Source organism: Rhinolophus sinicus, chromosome 5 (assembly GCF_057876585.1).
Source record: "Rhinolophus sinicus isolate RSI-liver-muscle chromosome 5, RSI-T2T, whole genome shotgun sequence".
NCBI lineage: Eukaryota > Metazoa > Chordata > Mammalia > Chiroptera > Rhinolophidae > Rhinolophus > Rhinolophus sinicus.
The window spans coordinates 42916241-42930202 of record NC_142505.1 but is presented as its reverse complement, the minus strand read 5'-3'; the positions used below and the strand labels follow the sequence as shown (position 1 = coordinate 42930202).

The window sequence follows — 13962 nt, the reverse complement described above, 5'->3', positions numbered from 1 at the left end:
GACAGCTCCGGGAGGGCTCCGGACCCAGCCCTGCTGTCCTGTTCTGCCTTCCGATCTTGCCGGCAACGTGATGCGCTGGGTGTGCAGGGCTGGGCAGAGGCAGTGTGGGTGTGTGCCCCGGGGGTGCATGAGCAGCAAGGCCCACCTGACCCCACCAGGGGATGGTGCACGCACTCACTGGCCATTTGCTCGTCTGGATCACAGATTCTCACTGACGCACTGACTATTAGAACTACCACAGTGGTGCGACAGCCGGGAGAAGACAGCAGCTTTAGTGTCAGAGCAGGAAGGATAAAAGCCCGTGGCAACAAGGAGGTAAAACTGTGAATCAATTGTTATCTGTATTTTCCAACCTTTTAAAAAAGTGATGTTGATTTTACAAGTGTGTGGTGGAAAAAACAAGGCATTTGAAGTCAGATTGACCTGGGTTCCAATCCTGCCTCTCACCAGTTGTGTGACCTTGGGCAAGTCACTTCACTTCTCGGAGCCTCAGTTTCCTCACCTGCAGAATGGGGACAAGCATTCCATCTTGTTCTCAGGATGAACTGAAGTAAGAGATTCCCATCTCGTCCTTAGCATTATGCCTGGTACAGAGCAGGGACTCAGCAAATGAACATATACAAATGAACACCTTGCTGAGCCCTGGAAATGCAGAGAGAGGTAGACAGGGCCCTATGCTGGGCGGAACTAAGCTGGAGAGGCACTGGCAACTATATCCTGAGATGATAAGCGCTATTGCTAAAGGGAACGAACCAGGTCTACACTGTTTTCAGAAAATGACTTGGCTCTCCAGCTTATGACCACAGCAACGTCAGTGAAAGAGCCCACATTCACTTTTGATAGATCTTTAATCCTTCCCTAATATCACCTTTTACTTCTCCATCAAAATGTGCGTGTCCCATGGCCCAGTTCCCCCAAACCCTGCTATCTGCTAGGGCCAATCTGGTCAGGTAATTTCTATGATGGACATGAGTACCCCTGGGTTACTAGTACACCCCAGGTAGCATTTGGAGGCGGAAAAAAAAGCAACACATGCTTATTACGTAAAACAGGAAACCCAAAGTGCCCATACTCTCATAACTTAGAAATAACCACTACTAACCTACAGATGACATTTTGACAGACGCTTTCAAAGCTTCCTCCTCCTTTCCCAAGGAGGGACACAGATGGTGGCAATTTGGGCGCTCTGACAGGTCGGCAGGAAGGGGGTGTTGTGTGGAGAAGGCTCTAGCCTATCAAACACTGGACCAACGGCTTATTCCACCCAGGAATGACGCCAGATCTGCACATGTGCGCGTACACACGCCATGAGGGACAATTTCTCTGCTTTCTCAGAGGTTGCTGAAGTAGCAGCCCGGGGCCACTGGCAGAACTGGCAGGCAGTCCCCCAGGCAAGGGGGCCATGTCTCATGTCTCCAAATGCTTATTAGTAAATGAATGGACCCCCAGCCATTGAGCTCCCAGGCTGCCCCCCCCCCCCCATTCTGCACAGTGCTCCTTCTTCTCAAGTCCCCAGATCAAAAAGAAACCTCTCAGTGTGGCTGACCTCAGTGAGATAATAATTGAGAAATAATCTGATGGTGTTAAAAGATACTAAAGTGTGAATGACTAACAAGACAGCCACACAACCCTCACAGGAATATTGCTCTCTGTCTCAAAAGGACGTTTACTAATCCAAGGCACCCTACTTTGGTAGAACATCACACCAAGGTCACGGGGACAACACTCAGGCTCTGTAGGGGTCTGGGAAGAGGGAAAGCCACAAGCGTGGGAAATACGCTCAGACAGTAGCTTCACATCTGCTTGGGGCTGACTTCTTCCCCCCTTGCTACCCCCAATCTACAGGCTTTGGGAGAGGCTGCTGAGAGAGCCAGTGTTGGGAAGGGGGTAGGGAGGCTGGGGTGGTCTTGGCAGGATGGGTGGGGACAGCGGGGGTGACTGACCATACAGACAGACGGTTTGCAAACCAGTGTTTCCAAACTGGGGCCACTAACATGCCTGATGTGTGCGTACAGGCGTGGTTGGGATGCTGCGTCCCCCCAGGTGAACCAAGGGTCTTGCTCTCACACTCACCTGTCTCCTGGGCTGCTCTCAGTCTGGCTCCACGTGTGGGAAACCTACGAGCAAAGGAGATCAGAAAGGCCCATCAGAGGGGCTTGTATTTTCTAGGTCACAAACTGGTAGCCAGGGGTCTGGAGCTGGCTGTTTCAAATTTAATATTTGTTTAAAACTTAATATTTGAACTGATACCAGTATTTAGAAACTGAGGAATTTCACGCAAAAGTCTCGCTTTCTGACTCCTCTGGGGGCGGAGCTGCCCCTCTGGGCCACGTGCCAGCAGGACACCGATGGGCTAGAGCCCCGCGGGCCGCCCCTCTAGGCCGGCACATGCTCCCCTACATCCCAACCTGTCTGGCCCCCCTGGGAGCTCAAATGTGTAGCCCCTCTCTGCTGTCGGCCAGGGAGTGCTCCCCTCTCGGGACTGCCCGGGTTCCCACTCCTCCTTTCCCTTCTCCCGCTCAGACACACATGGAGAAGTCGGGAGGCCTTGCTGCCCCTTCTCCAGCTTTGCTTTCCAGTATCCCTGCGCTGTGGCTGGGGCTGAATCAGGGGCCTGAGGGTTTAATAAAGGACGTCTGCAAAGGTGTGGGCAGGAGGGGAGCAGAAGTGGGGATCCTTTTGCTACTATCCCTACTGTGCGTTAAGACAGGGGATTGTAATGGTGGCACTAAATCTTCTATTTTGAGATTTGGATCTCTGGTATAATTTGATTGAACAAGTGTAATTTAGCTGGGGACTTTTTGAAAGCTTTTCTTTCTCTACTTCATTTCCACCATGTCGTGCAGGGACTCACACAGGGTCTCTGGTCCCGCTCCCCACATAAGAACTCAGGACATGGTGAAGCCAAAAAGGAACACCCATGGAGCCATAGATAGGGGAGTCACACCACTATATTCTTGCTGGCAGCTGGGTTGGAGACACAGGAGGCGGGAACGACACTATCCGCAACCCGCCACCCACCTGTCTCTGCCAAACAATCTCACTTGCTAGCAATCCGCTTCTCTGCAATCTGCAATCCACACTCCGCCGCTTGCTAGCTCAGCCACCGTCCTCTTGCTAGCCCCCATTTGCTACTAGCGTAGCCACAGCAGTTATATTAGTGGCCAATGGCTCACTGGTTACAGCTGGTGGCCGTCCAATCACAGTTGATGGCCATTTACTACCCAAGTGAGCACCTTTCCACGTGAGGGCGAGAGCCTGGAAACTGCACTCCTGGCTCTGTCCCCACACGCCAGGACTTAATGATTCTGCTTGCTGTACGTTTACTCTGCAGACCAGTTTCCATGTTTCTGGTTACTTCGGGCCCAATGCTGGCCCTGGGACTTGGGAGAGGTTTTGCATCTGTACAGGATCCACTCCTGGCTCCCACTTAAATCTACATAACATATGCAAAGGTTAGGATAACCAGCCAAACACAATAGAAAATTCTACTACAGGCCAAAGCGATTTACATCCTGGTTAGAAAATATAGAACTTGAGACCAAACAAAGACTGACACAGTAGTTTGCAGCAAACTGCCCATCTTCCTTTTATATTTCTACCTGCCTCGTGAATTCTTTCATGACCCACGAGCGAGCGAGTAGCCACAACAGTACGGAAGGGGATGGGAGGAGGAAACGGTTCCCAGACCCAGGCACAGAGAGGGCTGCATGGAGAAGACCCTGGCAGGAGTGGTCACCTGTGGTGAAGGCATGCCTGAGGGAGAGCGAGAGCTGGGAGACTGAATACCCTAACCTCTCCACCCCCAGCCCATCTTGTATCCTGCCAGAGCTCCCCAGAGGCTGAAGCCAGAGGGGGAAGCGGGCATTGGTGTGTACAGGTCACCATCCCAGGGCACAGGTCAGGGTGAAGAGGGCAGAGAGTGGGTCTGTCATGCAGGGTGTCATGCAGGGTCTCTGGTCCCGCTCCCCATACAAGAACGCAGGATATGGTGAGGCCAAAAAGGAACACCCACGGAGCCATAGGTAGGGGAGTCATACCACTATATTCTCTCTGGCGGCACTATACTCTCACTGGAGGCTGGATCCACACTGTCCGCAAACCGCCATCCACACTTGCCAGCCCAGCCGCCATCTTCTTGCTAGCCCCCATTCTCCTCTCTTCCTCCTTCTCCTCTGCTAGCGAAGCCACAGCAGTTATATTAGTGGCCAATGGCTCACTGGTTACAGCTGACGGCCAACTAGCCACAGCTGATGGCCATGCAATCACAGTTGGCCATTTACTACCTGAGCCAACACCTTTCTATGTGAGGCCGAGAGCCTGGAAACTACTCTCTGGGGCTCTGTCCCCACACTCCACCCCTACAGGCTCTCGCTTCACAATCTACGCGACAAGCGTCTTCCGCGAGGGGACCTGTGCGAGGAGCCTGGGGGTGAATGCAATATCCTGGACACAGCCAGGCTCTCTGGGCACAGTCAGGGTTTCTCAGGGCACCACCAGTACTTCTAGGCACAGCCAGACTTCCTGGACTTCTTAGGGTACCACTAGTTTTCCCGGGCACAGCCAGGGTTTCTCAGGGCACCACCAGTACTTCTGGGCACAGCCAGACTTCCTGGACTTCTTAGGGTACCACTAGTTTTCCCGGGCACAGCCAGGGTTTCTCAGGGCACCACCAGTACTTCTAGGCACAGCCAGACTTCCTGGACTTCTTAGGGTACCACTAGTTTCCCCGGGCACAGCTAGGATTTCTCAGGGCACTGCCACACTCTCTGGGAACAGCCCGACTTCCTGGGCACAGCCAGGGTATCTTCAGGGCACAGCCAGACTTCCTGGACTCAGCCAGGGCTCTCAGGGCACTGCCACTCTCTCTGGGAACAGCCCGACTTCCTGGGCACAGCCAGGGTATCTTCAGGGCACAGCCAGACTTCCTGGACTCAGCCAGGGCTCTCAGGGCACTGCCACTCTCTGTGGGCACAGCCACACTTCCTGGACTCAGCCAGGGCTCTCAGGGCACTGCCACTCTCTGTGGGCACAGCCACACTTCCTGGACACAGCCAGGGCTCTCAGGGCACTGCCACTCTCCCGCTCTCTCTGGGCCTCTCGGGGTACCCTGCTGGAACAACAGCGACTCACAATCAAGGTGCTTAAATATTCTCAATGGCGGCCAGTCAAGACACAAAAGCAAATATCCCCCAGTTCCACTACATGGTGGTAAGTTCCCAAACAGTCAAGCTGTCCATTAAATTAGGGATGGAAGGCAATTCCCCATAGTACATAGTCATTTCTCCAGGGCTGTCCTGGGGTGAAGGACGACCTTGACCTCACCCTTATCTCCCACAGAGGACTCAGCAAGCCTTTCCTCCTGGGACAAGTCCCGCATCCGGGCTGCCTGAGCAGGAACTTCCCAGTCCACAGGGCCACAACGACCTTTGCTTTCTCTGGCCTGTGCTGGTTGGGGAACCGTCCACATCTTTCCACCTCTCCACGGGGCTCCATCTCTCCAGCAGCTGCATGGCTTTTCCTGTGCTGGTGGGAGAACCGTCCACGTCCTCCCACCCCTCCATGGGGGTCCAGCTCTCCAGCAGCTGCTGCTCCTGGTCTTCCTCAGACTGAGTGTTCATACACACAAACTGCTCCACCGTCCTTCGGAGAGCTTTGGCCGGCACCATACCCTGCTCGCTGCGCCATTTGTCGTGCGGGGTGTCATGCAGGGTGGCCTGCGAGGTCTCTGCTCCCGCTCCCCACATAAGAACGCAGGATATGGTGAGGCCAAAAAGGAACACCCACGGAGCCATAGGTAGGGGAGTCATGCCACTATATTCTCTCTGGCGGCACTATACTCTCACTGGAGGCTGGATCCACACTGTCCGCAAACCGCCATCCACATTTGCTAGCTCAGCCACCATCTCCTTGCTAGCCCCCATTTTTTTGCTAGCGTAGCCACAGCAGTTATATTAGTGGCCAATGGCTCACTGGTTACAGCTGACGGCCAACTAGCCACAGCTGATGGCCATGCAATCACAGTTGGCCATTTACTACCTGAGCCAACACCTTTCTATGTGAGGCTGAGAGCCTGGAAACTACTTTCTGGGGCTCTGCCCCCACAGGGTCTCAAGAGACAAATGACAGATGCCTAGCACCGTAGTCCTGACCCCCCCCCCCCACACACACACACAGGCCACAGGCCCTCAGGCCCCACGGCGGTGCCAACCAGGTCCTCCCAAGTGTCAGGAGTTCAGCTCCAGCCCAGCGACTATTAGTTGGCACGGACCCTTCCTGAGCCTCTGTCCTGCTTCCTACCTGGCTGAACCTGCGTTCTCTGCACCTTCCTCCAGGGCCCACTCCCGCCCCTGAGCTCCCCTCCCCGCCTCCACCTATTTATTCTCTTCCACTGGACACTCTTCACATTCCTCCCACTATGGAGGTGGGCCGTCCCCTTCCTGGAAAGATGGCCCAGCCCCGAGTTCCCAGAGATCCAGGGGCAGAGCTGCAGAGAGCCCATAGGCACGAGCCTGACACAGCAGTCACGGGACACACGAAGTGGCCAGCTGAGCACTCCCTTCCCCAAATCTCTTCTGGGAAAAACACTAGCCTGACAAGAGGCAACGTGCAGCATTTCATGGAACCCAGAGTTGGAAGTGACCCAGGCGATCACCTGCTCTGGCATCTGCTTTGTACAGGGAAACTGAGGCCAGGAGACGAGTGGGGCTTTCCCAGGCCACAGAGCCAGGAAGTGGCTGAGCCAGTGTCTCGTTCATCTGCCAGGCTGTCCCTTCCTCCTAGCTCAGGACATGTGAGGGCCCAGCTCAATTTTACGCCATCAAAGGATCCCAGTTCATTCACTGCTCACCCCACCTCTGCGAGGCTGGTACTGGTATGCTTCCCGTGTTACTGATGAGCAAGGTCAGTCTCCGAGAAGATACCTCATACGCCTTAGACCAGTGCAGTGGGTGAGCTCTGCAGCAGAGGCAACAACATCGACGGCAATAATAACAACTAGCATCGCCCACGGGGGTGCTTTCTCCAGGCTGGCCCTGTGCCGAGGTCCTCAAACATATTACCCTACTGAAGAGTTTCTATTAACTTTTTCCACTTGGCTAAAACATGGAGGATATACATATTTTTTCCACTTTTATTGAGCTATAACTGCCATATAACATTGTATGAGGTTAAGGTGTACAACATCTTCCTCTGATACACTTATGTGTTGCAAAACTTTTACCAACCTAGTGTTAGCCAACACCTCTACCACGGCACATAATTACCATTTCTTTTTATGGTGAGAACCTTTAAGATCTAGTCTCTTAGCCACTTTAAATCTGTCTCTCTCCTAGTTTTAATTGGATAAGACTGGCCATGTGGTTATTCAGAGGCCTCCTGACTGTTCTGCTCCACACAGACCCTCTGTGGGCCTCTCCCTGACGTCTCAGGTCACATGAGGCAGAAAGCTCAGAGCTGGTCACCTGTCACACGCAGAGTGACACCCTGTGACATTCAAGCGGCCTGCTCCCCTCCCAAGGCCCTGAACTCATGCACATGGTAGCAAGGTCCTAGGCTGTGGGCAGCCAGGCCAGTGTCCTTTCCTTCCCCAGCAGGGACTGTCGGGATGAAAGATTGATGAGCAATCTGTCTTCCCTGGTGCATTTTTAATTACGGAAGAAAGGAGACCCCGGCCCCTGGCCCGAACCAAGAACTGTAGGCCCGGTGCTGCTTGGGTGTCACCACTGTTAAAATTTCATTCACACTGACAACAGCTGTGAAGTCTGGGTCCCAGTTTTTCTGCCCATAAATAAAAGTGAAGGGCTAGGATGGGCAGTAATTGGTGGGAAGACTGCCAGACCCCCAGCATGGAAAGTTCTGGAGTGAAATGAGGGTGAGTAAAGGACTGGGGCAAGTCCGGGCACAGGGGCAGTGGGTCTGGGGACCCGGGGGCCATGCCAGCTGTACTCTTCATTCTTGCCCTTCTAAATTGCAGGTGGCCACACCTCACACCCTGGATCCTCTTACAGTCAACAAGCTGAGACAGGGCTGAGCTTGGAACATGGGCTCTGGGCAGGGGTCCCAGCCCCAGCCTTGGAGAGACAGGAGAGACCAGGCTTCAGGTCGCCACTCCAGGAAAGCAGGATACCAGAGGGATTACCCACCACTCAGTTTTGTTCAATTTCACAAGCCAGCCATTTAAAGAGAAATGAAGGCTCGAGCCTCTGCACCATTTACTGGCCCATGTTCTCAAGCAAGTCACTTCAACCTCCCAAGCCTCAGTTTTCTCCTCCATAAAATGGGGACAGAAACAGCTACTGTGGAGGGCAGTGGTGAAGGTAAAATGAGAGGATCCAGGGAAAACTGAGTGCTGTGCCTGGCACACAGTGAGTTCCTGAGAAACATTAACCATAACAAGGAAGAATAAACCACCAGCTCTGCTCTCAGATCATTTATAAATGAGTGGGGCTCTCATGCTGGCTAAAACAAAACTCAGAAGGAAGAATGGAGAAGCGTAAAATGACATTACAAAACACCTGGGGTTAGAATTCGAGGGAAGGATTATTTTGACTTGGGGACAGCAGTCAGGGAAGCCTTCCTGGAAGAGAGGACCTGGAAAATACACCTCCTGCTGCTTGCATCTCCTGTGAGTTCAGACTAATCTCCCCTGGTGGGAAGATTTCCTGAGCCTGAAGTCCTCTCCAGGCAAATTGGGCATCAATGAGTGTGTATCTGATTTTCAGTGATAACTGCTGTTTAGTCAATAAAGCCATGAGTCATTGGCTCCCCAGGGGCCCAGACTTTCTAGCTCACATCCTACTGCCTCCAGGAATCTTCCGAGGATTGCTTCAGCCCACATGGGTCCCCCTCTTCTCATGTGCCACTAGCACGCAAAGCCCAAACCACACACCCTAACAAACCTGCTTGCAGGAAAGAAGCCCTGAATTTTAGCCCGAGCTTGGCTCCCTGCTCCCTGTAAGATATTGGGCAAGTGCCAACCCCTCTCTGGGCCTCCATTTCCTTATCTGTGAACAAAAGAGTTGGACTAGATTAAAGTCTCCGGGAGTGAGCACTAATCTTTTGAGAGACTCCTTAAAACGTGGCACCATGATTCATGCTGGAGCCCCCACCACCCTTGCAGGTTTCACAAAGCAATGAATACATCAAGGCTCTGATAAGTCCTGCAACATAGACTCTGACTGAGTTTTGCTTGACCCAGCATTTCCCAAACTACCTTGACCTTGGAACCTTTTCTGGAGCAATGTCTATTAACACACCACAAGACTGGCATTCCTCAGAACCCACTTTGGGAAAGCTAGTCTCAGGTACCTTCCTACTCTGTCAATAAGGGGATGTAATAAAAGTCTAGGGTGTGGAATTTCACCTTCTGGGTAACTTTTCAAAAATGTCCCTGCTTCATTTCTGGCCTCTAGCTCCCACGGTAGCCTCCCTATCTGGATCTCCATCACAACCATCCCTGCACTGCAGTTGTGGGTGTGTCTCGGTCTGCAGTGGACCATAAGCATTGGATGGAGGGACCGTGTCTGGACATTGGTGTGTCCCAGGGCTTGACAAGCTCAGTGCCTGAAACACACAGTGTGTGCTCAATAAATATTTTTTTTGCTTCTTAAATTTTATTCTCAAATATTATTTTTCAATAAATATTTTTGAATATAAGAGTGAGATTTACAATATTTGACAAGTAGTGTGGCCTTGGCATGTACCAAGAGGGACACCAGCTATAAATAACCTACAGGGCTCTCGTGACCATGCTTGTCAGTCAAACGTCAGCATGCTGGGGTGGGTGAGTGAGTGAGTGAGTGAGTGAGTGAATGGATTGCAAGAACTGCATGAGAGAGTGTAACTATTACCTACAGAGGAAACCCACTTTCTAAGGCAAAGCTCAGCGCTGTGTTTTTAACCTTGTCCCCCTCTGGGCTTTTCTGGCTTGGCTGTTCAGATCTAGGAGTGGGGGTTGGGGGCTGCAAAGACAACCCTTCCCCCCCTGGGCTCTGGCTGGAGCCAAGGCCAAATGAGAAAGTGGGCTTTTCTGTGTCCTCACAGAGCTGGCAGCAGCTTTAGTATTTCAAATATCCTTCTGAAATCTGAATCCAAAATGGAACATTTTTTCAAGTAAATAATACCCTTGATGTCAGTGTTTCTGCAGCAGGCTGAGCAGCCCCCAGAAAACCAGAGTCCAGGGAGCTGACAGAGCACAGAGTAACCCAAACCTGGGTCTCTTGGCTCCATCCACCAGACCACCTGCCTTCCAGGGGTGTGAAGAGCTCGTGAGGCACTTCGGGCATTGGCATAGCTAAGAAACATTCTTTTTCCAATCATGCCTGATACGCCACAGGGAAATTCAGAAAGGCTACACCATGGGGACCCTATACTGTCATGGGTTTTGGGGACCTCAAGTCAAGAATGATGGGTGATGCAGACAGGATAGAGGAGTTTTGTGGATGAAGGTAAGATTAGAAAGGGTCAGTGCCCTCTCTGAGTGATGGGCTGCACCTGCTAACCTCCTGGATGGTCTGGCTTCAGATTTCCATATTGGTTTCCCTCAGTAAGGATTTGTAGCAGATACCACCGGGGTTGAGTTACAGAATCCGGCTCATGGCTTCCTGACCCTTCTGGGAGGCTGGCGGGGGAGGTGTGAGCTCTCCAGAGGGGCCAGGCCCCGGGCACATCCAGAGGGTTCAGAGCTGGTGGCCAGGACAGCATCTGACCTGAAGCTTCCTCCAGGGCAATGTTTCCACTTCTGGAGCAGGAGTGGCATCCATACTCGGGGACCCTTTAGGGGTGACCCCACCCCAACAGTCACCCCCTGACATTGAGGCACACTGCAGGGAAAGCACTCCAAGGGGAGAGTCGTAGGTTACCTTTGCCACCTCTCCAGCATCTGCTAAGTTCTCTCCTAACCAAGGAGAGCAGGCCTCCCCTGGTGGGAAGCAGTGTGTACCTAGAATTTAAAACCTGCAGTTTGCCTTCTTTTTTTTAAAATTTATTTTTACAGTTACTTTCTATTTATGACAACTGTTAACATATTTTCCCACTTATGGTAGCAATAACGTTTCATTCTAAAATTTAGTTTGCTAAAAAAAGTGAGCTCATTTGAATAAAGACATGAAGTACTTTTTAGAGCAGGTGATCTCATCTATAGGTGTGGAGAGAGGTGTATGAATCACTGGGGTCTGAGAAAAACTCATCTAGTCTGACCTGCCCACATCACAGATGGGTACACTGAGTCCGGAGGTATACACACGGCCAATTAATAGGAAGAGCTGGGATGCAGAACTCAGGGTCGGTGTCTCTAAACTCTTTCTGCTTGAGAAGCCCAGCTGTGAATGTCTCCCTTAGTGTGCTCCTCACAGAGCAGCAGAAATGTGGCCTCGCACATTTACTGCCTCCAGAGTATTAGGGGCTCTGCAGAGGTCAGAACTGGGCCTTATTCATCTTTTTATCCCACGGAACCAGTCGAAGAATTGGTGTTCAGTGAGAATCTGGTAAAAGGATGGATGGATAGATGGGTAGAGAGATGGTTGGAGAGATAGATAAGTGGATAGATGGAGATATAGGTGGAGAGAGAAGAGACACGAATGAATATTTTGTTTGGTGGATGACTTAGGGTCTCTCTCCCAACTTCACCCATCTAAGGGTATGAGGTGTGATTGAAAAATACAGTGAATGCTGCCGAGTGCCATCCAATGGAAAGGCAGGATCTTCACGTGAGGCAGCAGGTTGAACCTGAGGAACAGTGTGTAACAAGTTGCAACTTGCTTGGTGCAGTCAGTCGGGTGTGAGCTACGGTTGAGAGAAGGTGTGTTTTAAAGTGTGCTGTAAATCATCCTTCATCATGACAACGCTCTCTGTCACACGTCGCTTCCGGTGTATGGCAATTTTTGCCAAATAAAAACATTAGGGTGTGTCCTCATCCACCTTATTCACTGGATCTGGTACCGTGCAGCTTCTGGCTCTTCCCCAAAGTCAAAATGATTCAGGACATGGACGCAGCCACGACAGTGCAACTAAAGACACTCATGAAAGAGGACTTCCAGAACTGCTTCAGAAAGTGGCAAGAACAATGGGATAAGTGTGTTCAAGCGAGGGGGAGGATTTTGAGGGGGATTAATGGCAGTGTGTCTTTTACTGTAATAATTTTTTTTTAAACATTCACCGTATGTTTTGATCACACCTCGTATTATCATTCTGTTAGAGAACTAGCAGAAGTTACTCTAAGACATAAAAACTAATGGTGAAATTTCAGAAAGCACAATAGACTGGTAGAGACAAAGAACTTTTGCCTGTTCCCATTTTGCCAGTGAGACCTCGAGGCAAACGCGAGCGATACTGCCCAGGGAGACCAGAGCCTCAGCTTCTCATTTTGCTTTTTAACTCACTCTCTGACCTTGGGTAAATTCTCCCCCTTCCCTGGCCTCAGTATCCCCACGTGTATAATAAGGCAGTAAGTCAAATGAATCCCACCGTCTCAGTATCCCAAGGCTCCCCCAAGGCCGTCCAGGGGCCAAAGCCTTCTCAAGCCTCCTCAATGCTGACAGCAACCACTGAATCTGCCCGTTGAGCTTGGCTTCTGCAATGTGCTGTGCTGAAGGCAGACAGTCAAGTTGCCCCCAAGAACAGAATCAGCCTGGGCTCTGTCTGGTTCTCCTTTTGGAACCAGCGTAAACAGGAGAAAACATCAGAATGGCTGGAGACGTGAGGTCGGGTCCCCAGTCCCTTCACATACAAAACTGTCATGTGCAGGGTGTGGGCAAACCAAAGGTGGCAAGGTCAGCGCAGCGCCAGAGGGAGAGGCTCGGAGCACAGGCTCCTGGGCCACGCAGGCCTGGGTGCACATCTTACTCTTGCCCCTTCTGAGCTTTCGGACCTTGGGCCAGCTCTCCTTGTCTCTCTGAGCCTCCTCCTCACTGTCTCCCAATACAGGGGACATATTAACTCTTCACTTCATTGGATGGTTGAGGGAATCGAAGGAGAAGATCGTCGCATGTGGTTGGGCTCTGCAGATGGTAGCTCACTGTCCTTCCAGTGTGTGAACTGCAAGGGGGAGGCTGGATCTTGTCCAGGACGGTTTTCCCCAGCGGGCAGCATGGGGTGGATGTTTGCTCATCTACTAAGTGTTCACTGAGCACCTACAATGTGCCAGGCCCTCTCCTCTCCTCTGAGGACTCGGTGGGGAGCTAAGGCAGCCCCAGTGTCTGACCTCATGGAATTTAAAGTCTTGGGGAGTGGGTGGGAAGATGGTCATTCACCAAATGGTCACTCAAACACATGTGAAGTGTCAGGTTCTGTAAAGGGGAGTGTGGTGGAGTGGGGGCTGCGTCATGGGCCTACCGTGTCCTGGGCAGGGTCATCAGGGCAGCGACTTGAGCTGAGTCCTGAAGGACATGCAGGCTGTGAGCAGGTGAAGGTGCCGGAGGTGGGGGAGTGGGTCAGAAGGACAGGCAGGGAGGGTTAGCAAGTGCAAAGGCCCTGTGGCAGGAGGGGCGCAGTGCATTCAAGGCCCTGAGAAAAGCCAGTGTGGCTGCAGCAGAGAGCGAGGGGCAGCGTGGTGGCAGTGAAGCTGGAGATGTAGGCGGGGGCCTAGCCTCCTAGGCACTCATGGGTCACAGGCGGAGATTTGGGTTTTTCCTGGGAAAAATGGGAAGCCATTAAAGTGGAAAGGAGAGGGGTCCAGTCCCTGCGATGTGGCGATGCATGTAGAGAACCCAGTGGGGAGGCTGAGAGCAGTGAGGCAGCCATGCGACTGTCCACTCCTGAGACAATGGTGGCCCAGACTGGATGGTGGCCATGGAGCAGACAGGAGACAGGAACAGCCCTCATCGAAGCCTGGCAAAGACTTCATATGCAGCAAAGTGTCCCCTTTCAATGTGGTCTCTGATGGTCTGAAAGCTCAGTCTCAGCCCCAGGGACCAAGGCAGGACTTTCTCAGCGGCCTCAGTGCAGGACCACTGCCCTAGAGTG

At 52.1% G+C, this 13962-nt stretch overlaps 1 protein-coding gene across 12 annotated transcripts in view; it reads right to left on the bottom strand.

Moving 5' to 3' along the window:
• The window catches only part of ATP2B2 (ATPase plasma membrane Ca2+ transporting 2), a 360315-nt gene that overhangs the window by 277412 nt on the left and 68941 nt on the right, over nucleotides 1-13962 (bottom strand). For 10 of the 12 annotated variants that reach the window (XM_088798409.1, XM_019732636.3, XM_019732642.3 and 7 more), the window contains exon 2: nucleotides 2074-2117. The exons of the other annotated variants lie outside the window; for them this stretch is intronic. The gene's annotated coding sequence lies outside the window, so the exon portion shown is untranslated. The remainder of the gene's footprint in view (nucleotides 1-2073; nucleotides 2118-13962) is intronic. 12 annotated transcript variants of the gene reach the window in all.